This window comes from Callithrix jacchus, chromosome 12 (assembly GCF_049354715.1).
Source record: "Callithrix jacchus isolate 240 chromosome 12, calJac240_pri, whole genome shotgun sequence".
NCBI lineage: Eukaryota > Metazoa > Chordata > Mammalia > Primates > Cebidae > Callithrix > Callithrix jacchus.
Genome location: NC_133513.1, coordinates 36,372,850 through 36,387,420, shown reverse-complemented (window position 1 = coordinate 36,387,420; position 14,571 = coordinate 36,372,850). Strand labels below are relative to the sequence as shown.

At 43.0% G+C, this 14,571-nt stretch overlaps 1 protein-coding gene and 1 pseudogene across 8 annotated transcripts in view; both read left to right on the top strand.

The window, feature by feature from the left end:
* The window catches only part of ZNF239 (zinc finger protein 239), a 39,084-nt gene that overhangs the window by 4,375 nt on the left and 20,138 nt on the right, over positions 1-14,571 (top strand). For 3 of the 8 annotated variants that reach the window (XM_009009506.3, XM_078343947.1, XM_009009507.4), the window contains exon 1: positions 13,729-13,805. The gene's annotated coding sequence lies outside the window, so the exon portion shown is untranslated. Of the gene's footprint in view, positions 1-313; positions 377-13,728; positions 13,926-14,139; positions 14,219-14,571 lie in introns of those variants that run through there. The other 5 variants (XM_035267576.3, XM_078343946.1, XM_035267578.3 and 2 more) reach the window with 4 other exon arrangements.
* Positions 2,597-4,969, top strand: LOC128929258 (coiled-coil-helix-coiled-coil-helix domain-containing protein 2 pseudogene; annotated as a pseudogene).

Genomic DNA, 14,571 nt, shown 5'->3' with positions numbered 1-14,571 from the left:
TAACATTTGTCAATAAAAGGAATGAAATACTGATACATGCCACAACATGGATGAACTTGGAAAACATGTTAAGTGAAAGAAGACAGTCACAAAATGTCACATATTGTATGACATGTCTTTATATAAAGTATCCAGAAAATGCAGTCCATAGACACAGTAAATATATGAATGGGTGCCAGTGGCCAGAGGGAGAGAAGGAGTGGAGGTGGTGGGGCCTGGGAGAAATGGGAGAGTGACTGCTGATGTGCCTGTAGTTTCTTTTAGGGGTGATGAAATGTTCTCAAATTGAATCGTGTTTGTATTCATTTCCTAGGGCTACTGCAACAAAGTACAACAAACTCCAACAACAGAAATTACTTTTCTTACAGTTCTGGAGGTAAGAAGTCCACAATCAATGTGTCAGAAGGGCTGGTCCATTCTGAGACTCTGGGTAGAATTCCTCCTTAAATCTTCTCAGCTCCTTGTGTTCACTAGCATCCTTAGCATTCCTAGCTTGCAGCTGTATCACTCCAATCTCTGCCAGTCATCACATGGCATTTTTCTGTGCATCTCAGTCTTTGTATGACATTTCCCCATCTTGGAAGAATACCGGTTATATTGGAGTAGAGCCCACTGGAATGATCTTGTCTTAACTTGATCACATCTGCAAAGACCCTATTTCCAAACAAGGTCACATTCTGGGTACTGGGGGCTAGGACTTCAACATATACATTTATTGGGGGGAGGGATGCAATTCAACCTCTAACACTTAGTGTTATATGGGTTTTGCTCTTTGTTTCCCCTTAATACTCTGTAATTTATTTGTATAAAGTTCAAATAGTGTAAGTGATAAGATGCAAGTTTATCTCAGATGACTGGATAATCATCCTAGCACCATTCGTTGAAAAGTCCATTGTTCACTCCAATAAAATGCCATCTTTATCCTATGCCACACTACACTGTCTTATCAAGTCAAAAGAGATTATTATCATTAAAAACCACTCTCTGACCTCCTGAAGAGACACAGTTGATGCTGACTGAGCACTCTGTCTCCCTTCCACTGTTCTTACATCACCTGCAAGATCCCTTCCTAGCCTCTAGGGAGAAGGGCTTGGGAGAGAAGGTAATGGGAGAGCAGAACACACTGGTGAAGTCAGTCAGTGGCCTCAAATCTAAAACGACAGGCCATGTGACCCAACACATGGTGGATAAACCCATTAGGAAACCAGGAGACCTGACTAAGCTGGGTCTGAGAATGTGGTTATGACATTAATGATTACTCTTACTAGTGTTTTACCAGGTTCCAAAGGGATCACCCAACTTTTTCCAGCAAGGGCACCTGAGGACCAGTCTTTCCTTACTTTGGGGGCCAGATCCAGAGCCTGCATTTATTTATATACAGCTAACATTTGCTGGGTCAGAGGACATGCAGACCCCTTTACATACATCACTGCACTGAGCCTTCACCACCAAAGAAGGTACAATTCTCATTCTCATTTTGCAGATGAGGAAGTTGGCTCAGAGAACGTATCTTGTCTTTGGTCCCTCACCTAGTAAATAGCAGAGCTGGGTACCAACAGTCATTGTTATATCCCAAAGCAAAACTGCCCCCATTGGCTTTCCATCATTCCTCAACTGTTTGAACTCCTTGCCTAACCCATGGGGCCCTCCAGCCTTTCCTGCCTGCTTTGCCATCCTCACCTCTCCCCATACCCACCCTGCTCACGTGGCACCCCACCTAGGGAGCTGGACCCATCTGAGAGCTGCCCTGCGCTCTTCCTTCTGCTTGCCTAACTTGGGCCCCCACTCTTGTTCTGACCAACTCCTCTCCATCCTTCCTATCTAAACTAAAATATCAATTTCACTTCTGTGGCTCAAGACTAAGAGACACCCTCTCTTAGTACACTCCTTAGTAAGTGCTCCTGTGTGGGGCCTGGACAGAGTATCAGTTGCCAGCAGACAGATGTAGGCAGAGCCTGCAGGAGTCACACCAGTCATTTGAAAAGTACACTATTTACTCATAATAGAGATTAAGGACTCAAAATGGGGAGTTCACTGTTTCAATCACTACCAGCTAAAACTTACAGAGACAGGCTCTGTGCTAAATGCTTAAATTCCTTACTTCTTTAGCCACTTGGCAATGTGAAGCGGATGGTGTTATCTGTCCCCATTTTTTTAGATGAACTCAAGGCCAAGTGGAGATGTGGTACTCCAGTCAGTGGGCGGCACCAAGGCTGGCAACAGGCTGGGCCAGGATGAAATTTGGACCTTTCCCAGCAGGTAGTGGGAAGCTTTGGAAAGTTTTACACAGGATGAGATAGGAGCAGGCCTTTTTCTCAAAATATCACCCTGTGGGGACTGGGGTAGTGAGAACTTTAAGGGAAGGGACTCATAGCCAGAAAGGTAAGGAGCATATTGTGAGCACATCCAGTGACCCAGTGAATGCCCTTCCACAGCTTCATCCTAAGGAGAAAATCAGCCAAGTGTCCAAAGGTGCATGTTTGAGAACACTGATTGACAAGGACCACAGGTGTGCACTATCACGCCCAGATAATTTGTTTATTTTTTGAGACAGAGTCTCACCCCATCACCCAGGCTGGAGTGCAGTGACAAGCCAAGGATTCACCATCAGACTGTACCTGTAATACCTGTACAAACTGGATAAATCCCTCTCTTCTTGAGGTCTCAAGATATCTTGAGGTTTCTGTGCCTGTCAGAAACTGATACTCTTTTCTTACCAAAAGGTCAGGAAGCTTGTAAGGGAACTGTGTAGACAAGGCACCAGGCCAGTCATGCCCCAACTCTACTGGCTTTATAAGTCAATTTCAGTTCTTCAAGGCAGTCCAGTCACATCAGAAAATATGTCATTCCAGTCAAAATGGTGGTTTTAAAGAAAAGCGTCTACAATTGTGTCCTGTTAAAAAGAAAAATAGATTCTTACAGAGCTTACGCAAATAACTATAGCTGTAATGTAAGAATACACACAAATAGTTTCTGAATTCTGGAGAGATCAGGTAAAGAGAAAGGTAAATGTCTCAACTTGCTCACAACTATATATTTTAGGCTGCGCATGGTGGCTCATGCCTATAATCCCAGCAGTTTGGGAGGCCAAGGAGAGCGGATCACTTGAGGTCGGGAGTTCGAGAACAGTCTGGCCAACACGGTGAAACTCCTCTACTAAAAATATAAAAATTACCTGGTGTGGTGGCAGGCACCTGTAATGCCAGCTACTCAGGAGGCTGAGGCAGGAGAATCACCTGAACCCAGAAGGTGGAGGTTGCAGTGAGCCAAGATTGCACCATTGTACTCCATCCTGGTCAACAAGAGTGAAACTCCATTTCCAAAAAAAGAGTATATTTTACCCAATTTCTGTGAGTTATAAATATCTCAAAAGAAAAAAGTTTTCTTGACTCCATAAAACAAAACATAAAAAGAATCAGCAATGTTTCAAACAAAAAGACATAAAAATTTTCACTCTTCCATCAGTTCAGTCCCATGTAATCAATTCTTGTTCTTCTTGATGTTGAGTTAGTGATATGGTTTGACTCGATGTCCCCACCCAAATCACAAATCGAGTTGTATTCCCAGTGTTGGAGGTCAGGCCTGGTGGGAGGTGATTGGATTGTGGGGACAGACTTCCCTTTTGGTGCTGTTCTCATGAGAATGAGTTCTCACAAGATCTGTTGTTTAAAGTGTGTCGCAGCTCCTCTCTCTTTCTTACTCCTGCTCTGGCCATGTAAGATGGGCCTGCTTCCCCTCTGCCATGATTGGAAGTTTTCCTAAGGCCTCCCCAGCCATGCTTCCTACACAGGCTGCAGAACCGTGAGCCAAATAAATTACACTTTTCTTTATAAATTACACTTTCTTTCAGGTATTATTTATAGCAGTGCAAGAATGGACTGACACAATAAGTGATCTTCATGAGCGCATCAGTTTTTTTATTAGTGTTCTGTATGTTTTGTTGTTGTTGTTTTGTTTTTATTTCTGTTTCTTTTGATATGGAGTCTCACTCTGTTGCCAGGCTGCAATGCAATGACATGATCTCGGCTCACTGCAATCTCTGCTTCCAGGTTCAAGCAATTCCCCTTCCTCTGCCTTCCAAGTAGCTAGAACTACAGGTGTGCGCCACCATGCTCGGCTAATTTTTTGTATTTTACTAGAGATGGGGTTTCACCATGTTGGCCAGGATGGTCTTGATCTCCTGACCTCTGATCTGCCTACCTTGGCCTCCCTAAGTGCTGGGATTACAGGCATAAGCCATTGCACCCAGCCCCTGTACGTTTTTATGTAGTCTAATAGTATGATCTCCAATGCTATCAGAAGCCTACATTCAAGAGTACAAGTCCTGGTCCTTTCCATGAATATCCTTGAAGACATAACACTTTAGGATTTGCATAGAGCTAAAAGCGCTATGACAAAAACCATCAGATTAAAGCAACTTACTACATGTATCAAGATACTAACATTTTTTAGAAATCTCATACAATTTTGAAACACATATTAGTAACACATTTATGGCACTGGGCTCTTTGCAGGCTTTCACAGGCCAAGCCTCTGTGCAGCATGATGCTGTGTGGAAGCAGCATCATCCCTTGCATGGCCCCTCCAGCCAGGCAGGCACCCGAGATGAGAACTGCACCCTGCCCAGCACCACAGCTCAGCCACCAGCAGAAGCCCCACCCTTTGCAGTTGGCTTTCCTGCTGCTGCACCTCAGTAGCTAGCTCTGATGGCCATCTCTGCAGCTGGCGCGGCTGTGGGCTCTACTGTTGGGCACACACTGGGGGCTTTAGCGGAAGACATAATGCTGAGCCTCCAAGGCCTGGCACCACTTACCACAAACCTCAGGGAACCCAGCCAGCACAGCAGCAGCAGCCTTGCTTCTGAGATCAAACAGTTTTTGGAGCGTGCCCAGAACTAGGGTGACATAAAGCTCTGTGAAGTTTCGATGAGGTGCTGAATCAGTACAGATGTGCAAATGGAATCGCCTAATCAAGAAGTCTAAACTGAAGAAATGAAAATGGCTCACATGACCAAGTTAATTTAGCATAAAAATATAACTGATAGTAAAGGTATAAAGTATAAAACCATCAGTTAAACTTCTCCTGTCATTCACATCTTTTCTGCTTCAGAATTGCAATGGAAGACAGTATTCTCAGTGTGTAGAATTTCACCGAGATGGTATAGAATTTTGGGCTTGACCTGTGGTCTCCTTAAACCAGCTGTTGTAATTTTATTGTTTGAGAGTTAATTCGAATAAAGTGACTTTCTCACCCCCCTCACAAAACAAAATTGACTTAGGCATGCTGGCTTACATCTACAATCCTAGCACTTTGGGAGTTCAAGGCTGAGGATCTCTTCAGCCCATAAGTTTGAGATCAGCCTGGGAAACATGGTAAACCCCATCTCTACAACAAATACAAAAAATTATCTGGGTGTGGTGGCACAAGCCTGTGGTCCCAGCTACTTAGGAAGCTGATGTGGGAGGATCGCTTGAGTACAGTAGTCCAGGCTGCAGTGAGCCATGACTGTGCCACTGCACTATAGCCAGGGTGACAGAGTGAGACTGTCTCAAAAAGAAAGTACACATTTATGCAAATACAAATCATAGGAAGTTAAACACCATTTATTTCTTCTGTAGACAGGGTCTCTCTCTGTCATCCACCCTGGACTAGTAGTCACTTCTCACTGCAGCCTCCACCTCCAGAGCTCAAACCATCCTTCCACCTCAGCCTCCTGCGTAGCTGGCACAACAGGCATTAGCCACCATATCCAGCTAATTTTTTAGTTTTTTGTAAAGACAGGTGTCTCACTATGTTGCCCAGGCTCTAAACATCATTTCTTATTTGACACTGCTTCCTATATGATTCTAACATACCAGGCCAGGCACAGTGGCTTACACCTACAGTCCCAACACTTTGGGAGGCCAAGGTAGGAGGATCACTTGAGTTCAGAAGTTGGAGATCAGCCTGGGCAACATAGTGAGACCTCATCTCTACAAAAAATAAACAAAATTAGCCTGGTGTGGTGATGCATGCCTGTAATCTCAGCTACTAGAGAGACTGAGGTGGGAGGATGGCTTGAGCCCAGGCAGTTGAGGCTGCAGTGAGCCAAGATCACGCCACTGCACTCCAACCTGGGCAAGAGAGGGAGATCCCGTCTCAAAAGAAAAAAGCCCTGAAAGAATTCACTATCACTAGACCCATCTTACAAGAAATGCTCAAGTGACTTTCTCAGTCTGGAAAAAAAATCACTAATGTGAAAAAAAATGGAAGTACAAAACCCACTAGTAAAATTAAATACATAGACAAACCTAGAATGCTCTAATACTGTAATTGTGGCATACAACCCACTCGCAATTTTAGTATGGAGCCAGTTGGTATGATAGATATGATAGATTTATATAAACAGTAATAGTTATAGCAACCTGTCAAGAGGTAAGTAATATAAATACATGTAAATTCAGAAAACTAAAAGTCAAAGTGGGGGATAGAGTTAAAGTGTAGAACTGGTCTTTTTTTCCTTTTTTTAAAATCTTCTTTTCTTTGTGATTAAAGTTTATTTGTCATCTGTTTAAAATAACTTGTTATATCTATAAGGTATCTTTGTGCAAGCCTCACAGAAATCACAATGCAAAAAAATATTCACTAAAAGTAAAAAAGCAATAAATTAAAACATATTACCAGAGAAGATCACCTAGCCACAAAAGAAGACAATAAGAAAGCAAGACAGGAGTTACAAAACAACCAGAAAACAACATAATGGCAGTAGCAAGTCTTTCTTATCGATAATAAAATGCAGTGTAAATGGACTCAGTTCTCCAGTTAAAAGGCATAGAGTGACCGACTAGATAAAGAAATAAGACCCAACTATATGCTACCTACAAGAAATCCACCTTACCTCTGAAGTCACACACAGACCGAAAGTGAAGGGATGGAAAAAGATGCTTCATAAAACTGGAAACCAAAAGAGATCAGGAATTGCTGTGTTTATATCAGATCAAATAGAATACAAAATAAGACTGTAGAAAGAGACAAAAGGGGTCACTCTATAACAATAAAGGGATCAATTCAGCAGGAAGATATAATAATTATAAATATCTATGTATGCAACACTGGAGCTCCTAAGTTTAAAAAGCAAACATTAATAGGTCTGAAAGGAGAGATAGAGTGCAATACAATAATAGTATGGGACTATCTCAGTAATGGACAGATCATCCATATAAAAAAAATCAACAGAGTAACATCACAATTAAACTATACACTATACTTAATAGGCCTAAGTGACATCTACAGTTACGCCCAAATGCCACATAACACACATTATTTTCATCAGCACATGGAACATTCTCCAGAATAGACCACATCTTAGGTCACAAAACAAGTCTCAATAATTTTTTTTTTTTTGAGATGGAGTCTCATTCTGTTACCCAGGCTGGAGTGCAGTGGCATGATCTCAGCTCACTGCAGCCTCCATCTCCCAGGTTCAAGCAATTCTCCTGCCTCAGCCTCCTGAGTAGCTGGGATTACAAGCACCTGCCACCATGCTCAGTTAATTTTTGTACTTTTAGTAGAGATGGAGTTTCACCATGGCCAGGCTGGTCTCGAACTCCGGACCTCAAGTGATCCACCCGCCTTGGCCTCCCAAAGTGCTGGGATTATAGGCATGAGCCACTGTGTCTGGCTTCAGTAAATTTTAAAAAGTATAAATCGGGCCAGGTGTGGTGATTTACACCTGTGATCCCAGCAATTTGGGAGGCTGAGGCAGAAGGATTATTTGAGGCCAGGAGTTTGAGACAAGCCTGGCAACATAGTAAAACTCCATCTCTACAAAATATTTAAAATTAGCTGGGCATCACGGCATGTACCTGTAGACCCAGCTACTCAGGTTGTTGAGGTAAGAGACATATAAGTCCAGGAGGTCAAGGCTGCAGCAAGCCATCATTGTGCCACTGAACTCCAGACTGGGCAACAAAGCAAGACCCTGTCTCAAAAAAAAAACACACACACAGTAGAAATCATATCAAGTATCTTTTCTAACTACAGTGGAATAAAACTATAAATCAAGAAGAAGAGAAATATCAGAAACTTCACAAACACATGGAAATTATGCAACATGCTCCTGAGTGACCAATGGGTCAATGAAGAAATTAGGAATAAAATTTTCAAATTTCTTGAACAAATGAACAGGGAAATACAACATATCAAAATCTATTGAATACAGAAAAAGCAGTACTAACAGGGAAGTTTTTAGCAATAAACACCTTCATTAAAAAAAAAAGCAGAAAGACAGGCCAGGCACAGTGATTCATGCCTATAATCCCAGCACTTTGGGAGGCCGAAGTGGGAAGTCTGCTTGAGGCCAAGAGTTCGATACCAGCCTGGGGAACAGAGTGAGACCTCATCTCTCCAAAAATATTTAAAATTAGCTATTGTAGTGGCACATACCTGTAGTCCCAGCTACTCGGGTGACTGAGGTGGGAGGATCGCTTGAGCCTGGGAAGTCGAGGCTGCTGTAAGCCATAATTGCACACTCCAGCCTGGGTGACAGAGCAAGACTCAAGAAGAAAGAAAAGAAAGAAAGAGAAAGAAAAGAAGGAAGGAAGGGAGGGAAGGAAGGGAAAAGAAAGAGAAAGAGAGAAAGGGAGGGAGGGAGGGAGGGAGGGAGGGAGGGAGGGAGGAAGGAAGGAAGGAAGGAAGGAAGGAAGGAAGGAAGGAAGGAAGGGAGAAAGAAGAAAAAAGGAAGGGAGAGAGAAGAAAGAAAGAAAGAGAAAAAGAAAAAGAAAGAAAGGAAGAAAGAGAGAAAGAAGGAAAGAAAAGGTAGACAGATTTCAAATTAAAAATCTAACAATGCACTCCAAGGAACTAGAAAAGCAAGAACGCATTGAATCCAAAATTAGAAGGGAAGAAAGAATAAAGATCAGAGCAAAAATAAATGAAGTCAAGACCAAAAAATATACAGAATATCAACAAAACAATTTGTTTTTGGAAAAGATAAAATTGACAAACCTTTAGCTAGACTAAGGAAAAAAGAGAAAAGACCCAAATACATACAATCAGAAACAACAAAAGGAGACATAATAACTGAGACCAAGAAATACAAAGAAACGTTAGAGACTATGAACAACTATACAACGACAAATTGGAAAACTTAGAATAAATGTATAAATTGTACACATAGAACCTACGAAGATGGAACCATGAAGAAAACATCAACAAGCCAATAACAAGTAATGAGATCAGAGCTGTAATAAAAAGTCTCCCATCAAAAAAAGTCCAGGTGGCTTCACTGCTGAATTCTACCAAACATTTAAAGAACCAATATCAATTCTACTCAAACTCTTCAAAAAAGTGAAAAGAGGAAATACTTCCAAACTCATTCTACAAGGTCAGCATTACCCTGATACCAAAACATACACAACAAAAAAAGAAAACGAGAAGCTAATATCACTGATGAATGCAGATGCAAAAGTCCTCAACAAAATACTAGCAAACTGAATTCAACAACAGATTAAGAAGATCATTCACCATGGTCAAGTGGGCTTCATCTCAGGGATGGAAGGATGGTTCAACATACATAAATCAATAAATGTTAAACACTTATTGATTTGTATGATGTATTATTTAATAAACATTTATTGATTTACATGATACATTAATGTGATACATTGCATTTATAGAACCAAGAACAAAAACTATATGATAATTTCAATAGATGCTGAGAAAGCATTCAATAAAATTCAACATCCCTTTATGATTCAAACATGCTCAACAAATTGGGTATATTTCATACCTCAAAGTAATACAAGCCACGTATTAGAGAAACCCAAAGCCAACATCATAGTTAATGGGGAAAAATTGAAAATCCTTTCTCTAAGATCTGGAACTAGACAAGATGCCCACTTTCACCACTTTTATTCAATGTAATTCTGGAAGTCCAAGCCAGAGCAATTAGGCAAGAGAAAAAAATAAAGGGCATCTGAACTAGTAAGGAAGAAGTCAAATTAGACTTGTTGGCAATAATGTGATCTTATATTTAGAAAATCCTAAAAACTCTGCCAAAAAACTCTTTGAACTGACAAATTCAGTAAAGTTCCAGGATATAAAATCAACATACAGGCCGGGCGCGGTGGCTCAAGCCTGTAATCCCAGCGCTTTGGGAGGTCGAAGCAGGTGGATCACGAGGTCAAGAGACCAAGACCATCCTGGTCAACATGGTGAAATCCCGTCTCTACTAAAAATACAAAAAATTAGCTGGGCATGGTGGCGTGTGCCTGTAATCCCAGCTATTCAGGAGGCTGAGGCAGGAGAATTGCCTGAACCCAGGAGGCGGAGGGTGTGGTGAGCCGAGATTGTGCCATTGCACTCCAGCCTGGGTAACAAGAGCGAAACTCCGTCTCAAAAAAAAATACAAAAATCAGTAGCATTTATATACATCAACAGTAAACAACCTGAAAAAGAAATTTAAAAAGCAGTCCCCATTTACAACATCTAAAAGAATTTAAAATACGTAGGAACCAATTTAACCAAAGAAGTACAAAACCTATATAAGGAAAATTATAAAACACTGACGAAAAAATTGAAAAGGACACCAAAATATGAAAAAATATTGCATGCTCATGGATTGGAAGAACTAGTATTTTTAAAAAGACAATACTATTCAAAGCAATTTATACATTCAATGCAATCCTATCAAAACACCAATAACATTCTTCACAGAAATAAGAAAAATATCCTAAAATTCATATGGAACCACAAAAGACCCCAAATAGCCAATGCAATCCTGAGCAAAAAGAACAAAGTTGGCTGGGCACGGTGGCTCACGCCTGTAATCCCAGCACTTTGGGAGGCCAAGGCGGGTGGATCACGTGGTCAAGAGATCGAGACCATCCTGGTCAACATGGTGAAACCCCATCTCTACTAAAAATACAAAAAATTAGCTGGGCATGGTGGTGTGTGCCTGTAATCCCAGCTACTCAGGAGGCTGAGGCAGGAGAATTGCCTGAACCCAGGAGGCAGAGGTTGTGGTGAGCCGAGATCGCGCCTTTGCACTCCAGCCTGGGTGACAAGAGCGAAACTCCTTCTCAAAAAAAAAAAAAAAAGAAAGGCAAATATTTAGTGATAGACATCCCAATGTCTTGCTTTGATCTTTATACATATTAATCAAATTATCACATGTACCCCCAAAATATATGCATTATATATCAATTTTTTAAATTAAGTTAAAAATTATACTTTTTGCATGTAAAATAAGAGAATATGGGAGAAAAGAAATTGTAAACATCACTTAGGGACAATTTTTTTAGGAGTTTTGCTGTAAAGCAAAGCAGAGAAATGAGGTAGTGGCTGGAGAGAAATAGGGTGCAGGGTAAGAGGTTTTATTCATTTTATGGACAATATTATAGTGTATTTACCAGTATGCTGATAATTCAGTGCAAAATGAAAATCTTGAAATACAGAAGAGAGAAAATTCCCTCATTCATGCGAAAGGTGTTAACATTCAGGGTGCAAGAGAATTTTCTTAGGAACTAGGAACTAGGGCCAGTCACTCAGAACGGAAAGTAGAGTATACAGGTTCTAATGCAGAGAGGAGGGCAGATGTGCTTGTGAGGGTACAGAAGTTCTCTTTTCTCAGCACCAGAAAGCAAAGTCATCTGCGCTCAGTGCAATAGAGGAGTTGTTGGTGGCTTGAAAAGAGAGTAGAAGGCCAGGTGTGGTGACTCAGTCTGTAATTCCAGCATTTTGGGAGGCTGAGGCAGGAGGATTACTTGATCCCAGGAGGTGGAGACCAGCCTGGACAACATGATGAAACCTCATCTCTTAAAAAAAAATCAAAAATTAGCCGGGCATAGTAGCACAAGCCTATAGTCCCAGGTACTCAGGAGGCTGAAGTGGGAGGGTCTCTTGTGCCCAGTAGGCGGAGGTTGTAGTGAGCCAAGATCACACCACTAAACTCCAGCCTGGCTCAAAAAATAAATAAATAATGAAAAGCTGTGAAATAGTCACTTAGGAGAATGGATGGACTAAGAAATGTAGGACAGCCAGGCAGCATGAAGGGCCCACTTGAACTTAATGGTTATAAACTGAAAATGAGACCAATCATGCCAGCCATGTGGTTTTCTCAAACCATCTCTGCCACACAGGAGCAGGCCGGGAACTGGATTCAAGCAGATTTGGGTTTCTATCAGGAGAATAAAACCAAGAAAGACTAGGGCAAGAGTTAAGGGTAACTGCACATACACAGGACTGGTCATAACCATGGCCCATGGCCTCTTAAGTTGCATAAGGAGGGTAGTGAGCATATGAGGAAGTGAGGGTCAGGGCAAGGGTAGTAGAATCTAAATACAGAAGAGCTCTGTGGTTTTCCATTGAAGAATGAGGAGAGGAGTAAGGTCCAAGGGAGACATTTTGTGTTCCCCAGGCAAAAGGTAAGAGAGCATCTCTTAGGAGGAGACTGAAGGGGACATGGGCCTCTCCAAGCATCACAGGCTGAAATAATAGGCCCCCAAATATGTCCATGTCCTAACCCCCAGAAGCTGTGCATATTAATTTCTATGGCAAGAAGGATTTTTTGAAATGTGATCATGTTAAGGATCTTGATGTCAAGAGATTATCCCAGACTGGCCAGCTGGGCCTGATGTGATCACAACAGCTGTTATTAGAAGGATCCAGGAGGAGTCAGTGCCTGAGCATGTGATGTGATGATGAAGGCAGAGACTACAGTCATGCACTTTGAAGTTAAAGGAGCAGGCCACAAGCCAAGGAATGCAAACAGTCACTGGGAGCTGGAAAAGGCAAAGAAATATTGTCATCTAGAACCCTTCAGGAGGAGCTGGCCCCACCAACATTGATTTTAGCACAGTAAAACTGATTTCAGACTTGGCACCTCCAGAAGTGTAAAAGAATAAATGTTTGTTATACTACTAAGTCGGTGGTAATTTGTTGTGACAGCAATTGGGAACTAATACACCAAGGAAGGCGGAGGATATAGAAGAGAGGTCCAAGCAACAGCTCTTTCCCCTCCAAAATAAATCTGAAAGTAAGAAATTGGGGAAGAGACCAAACGGGTAGCTCTGTTTCACTCCGTGAGAAGTGAAAGAAATGTAAAATTTTGGCATAAACACCCTTGTGTGCGTTTAGGAGAGATGGCTGCTGGGTGCCACTTGTCTAATTCCCTCACCTTTTGTGTTTGTTAAGATCCCCTGTTTAAAATTGCAAAGTGCACCTCAGCCCTACACACTCACACACGCACCCTGCAACCCCCGACCCAGCTCTATGCTTTCGTACCACCACATGATGACACACAAGACACCATTTACTATATTTATGTATTGCTTGTTTCCACTAGAATAGGGAAGTGACTTTTGTGCAAGCATCTTGAACTGCTCCTGATACACAGTTGGCTCTCAAACAATATCTGTTAAATGTATAAACTTCAGAGGTGAGACTGAAGATGCAGAAAGCCAAGTATTCACTTCAGAACCGTTTGAAAGGTAAAGACGAAATTATGGGTATTTACGTCCTTTTCTCCTAAGGGTATTTTAACAAATGAAAAAACACCTTAACAGGCACTCCTAAAATAATTCTTACGCGTTTGTAATAAAAATTGAGTAGGAGGACTTGAACACACGCGTCGCTAACTCACAAAACTACAAAGATGGTGCCCCTGCCAGGAATCCCGCTCTGCGCAGCGCAGAGCGCCGGGGCCCGCACCGGAAGTAGGCGTGGCTCGCCCGCGGCTTGCTGGGACTTGTATTTCTAAGCCCTCGGCGCGCGAGGCGTCAGCATCCGGAATCTGGCCCTTGGAGGTGTGGGGTTCCACGTGGGAGGTGAGACGGGCAGGGCTGCCCCGGCCCATGGCAGAGGCGTTCAGGGGTCAGGAAATGGGTGTGCCGCGGGAAGGCGCAGGGCCGCCGAGCCGCGGAAGCCTAGAGGGCGGCGATGGTAGGGTATGCGAGCTGCGGAGGCGCGGCCCGCGGCGGCACGTGTGTCACGGCGCCGCATTTCCGAGCTGCTGCGCCCCAGGGGCCGGGCTGCGGCCACACTGAAGCCTGCTGGGCCCTGCGGCTGAGCGGCCGCGCTTCCAAGGGCCCCTCCTCTCACCTGGCCAAGCCCTGGCCTGGGCCGGCTGGGGGCTTCGTGATTGGCCACGCCGGCCTCTTTCTCGAATGTGACGGGCGTTATTGCAAGGGGTTTTCGGTGGACGTTAAGCGACGTAGCGGGGGTCCCGTGAGAAACTGAGGTGTCTGTCCGCAGCAGCACTGCCCTGGCTGAAAAGAGCTTGCATCTGAGTCCCCGCACTGCAGGAACCAGCGAGGCTCCTGAGAATGAGATCTGGGAAGGCGTTTTGGGCAACCGAAATCCATCCTGAGAGGCGGTCATATAACCCGAGAGCTCCTGCTCTTAACTAGAACTTTAGGGCAGAGATCAGAAAGTCAGAGGAAATGGGCATGACAGAGCTGCCGGCTGCTGCGGGATTTACTTAGCCTCTTGGTTTTAAGGGGAAGACTTGTCTTGTTTAATTGAAAGCACTGTGGAGAGAGGTGAAGGTGGTGACAGAAAAGGCGTCACCTCTCACCTAATGGAGGGAGTGCG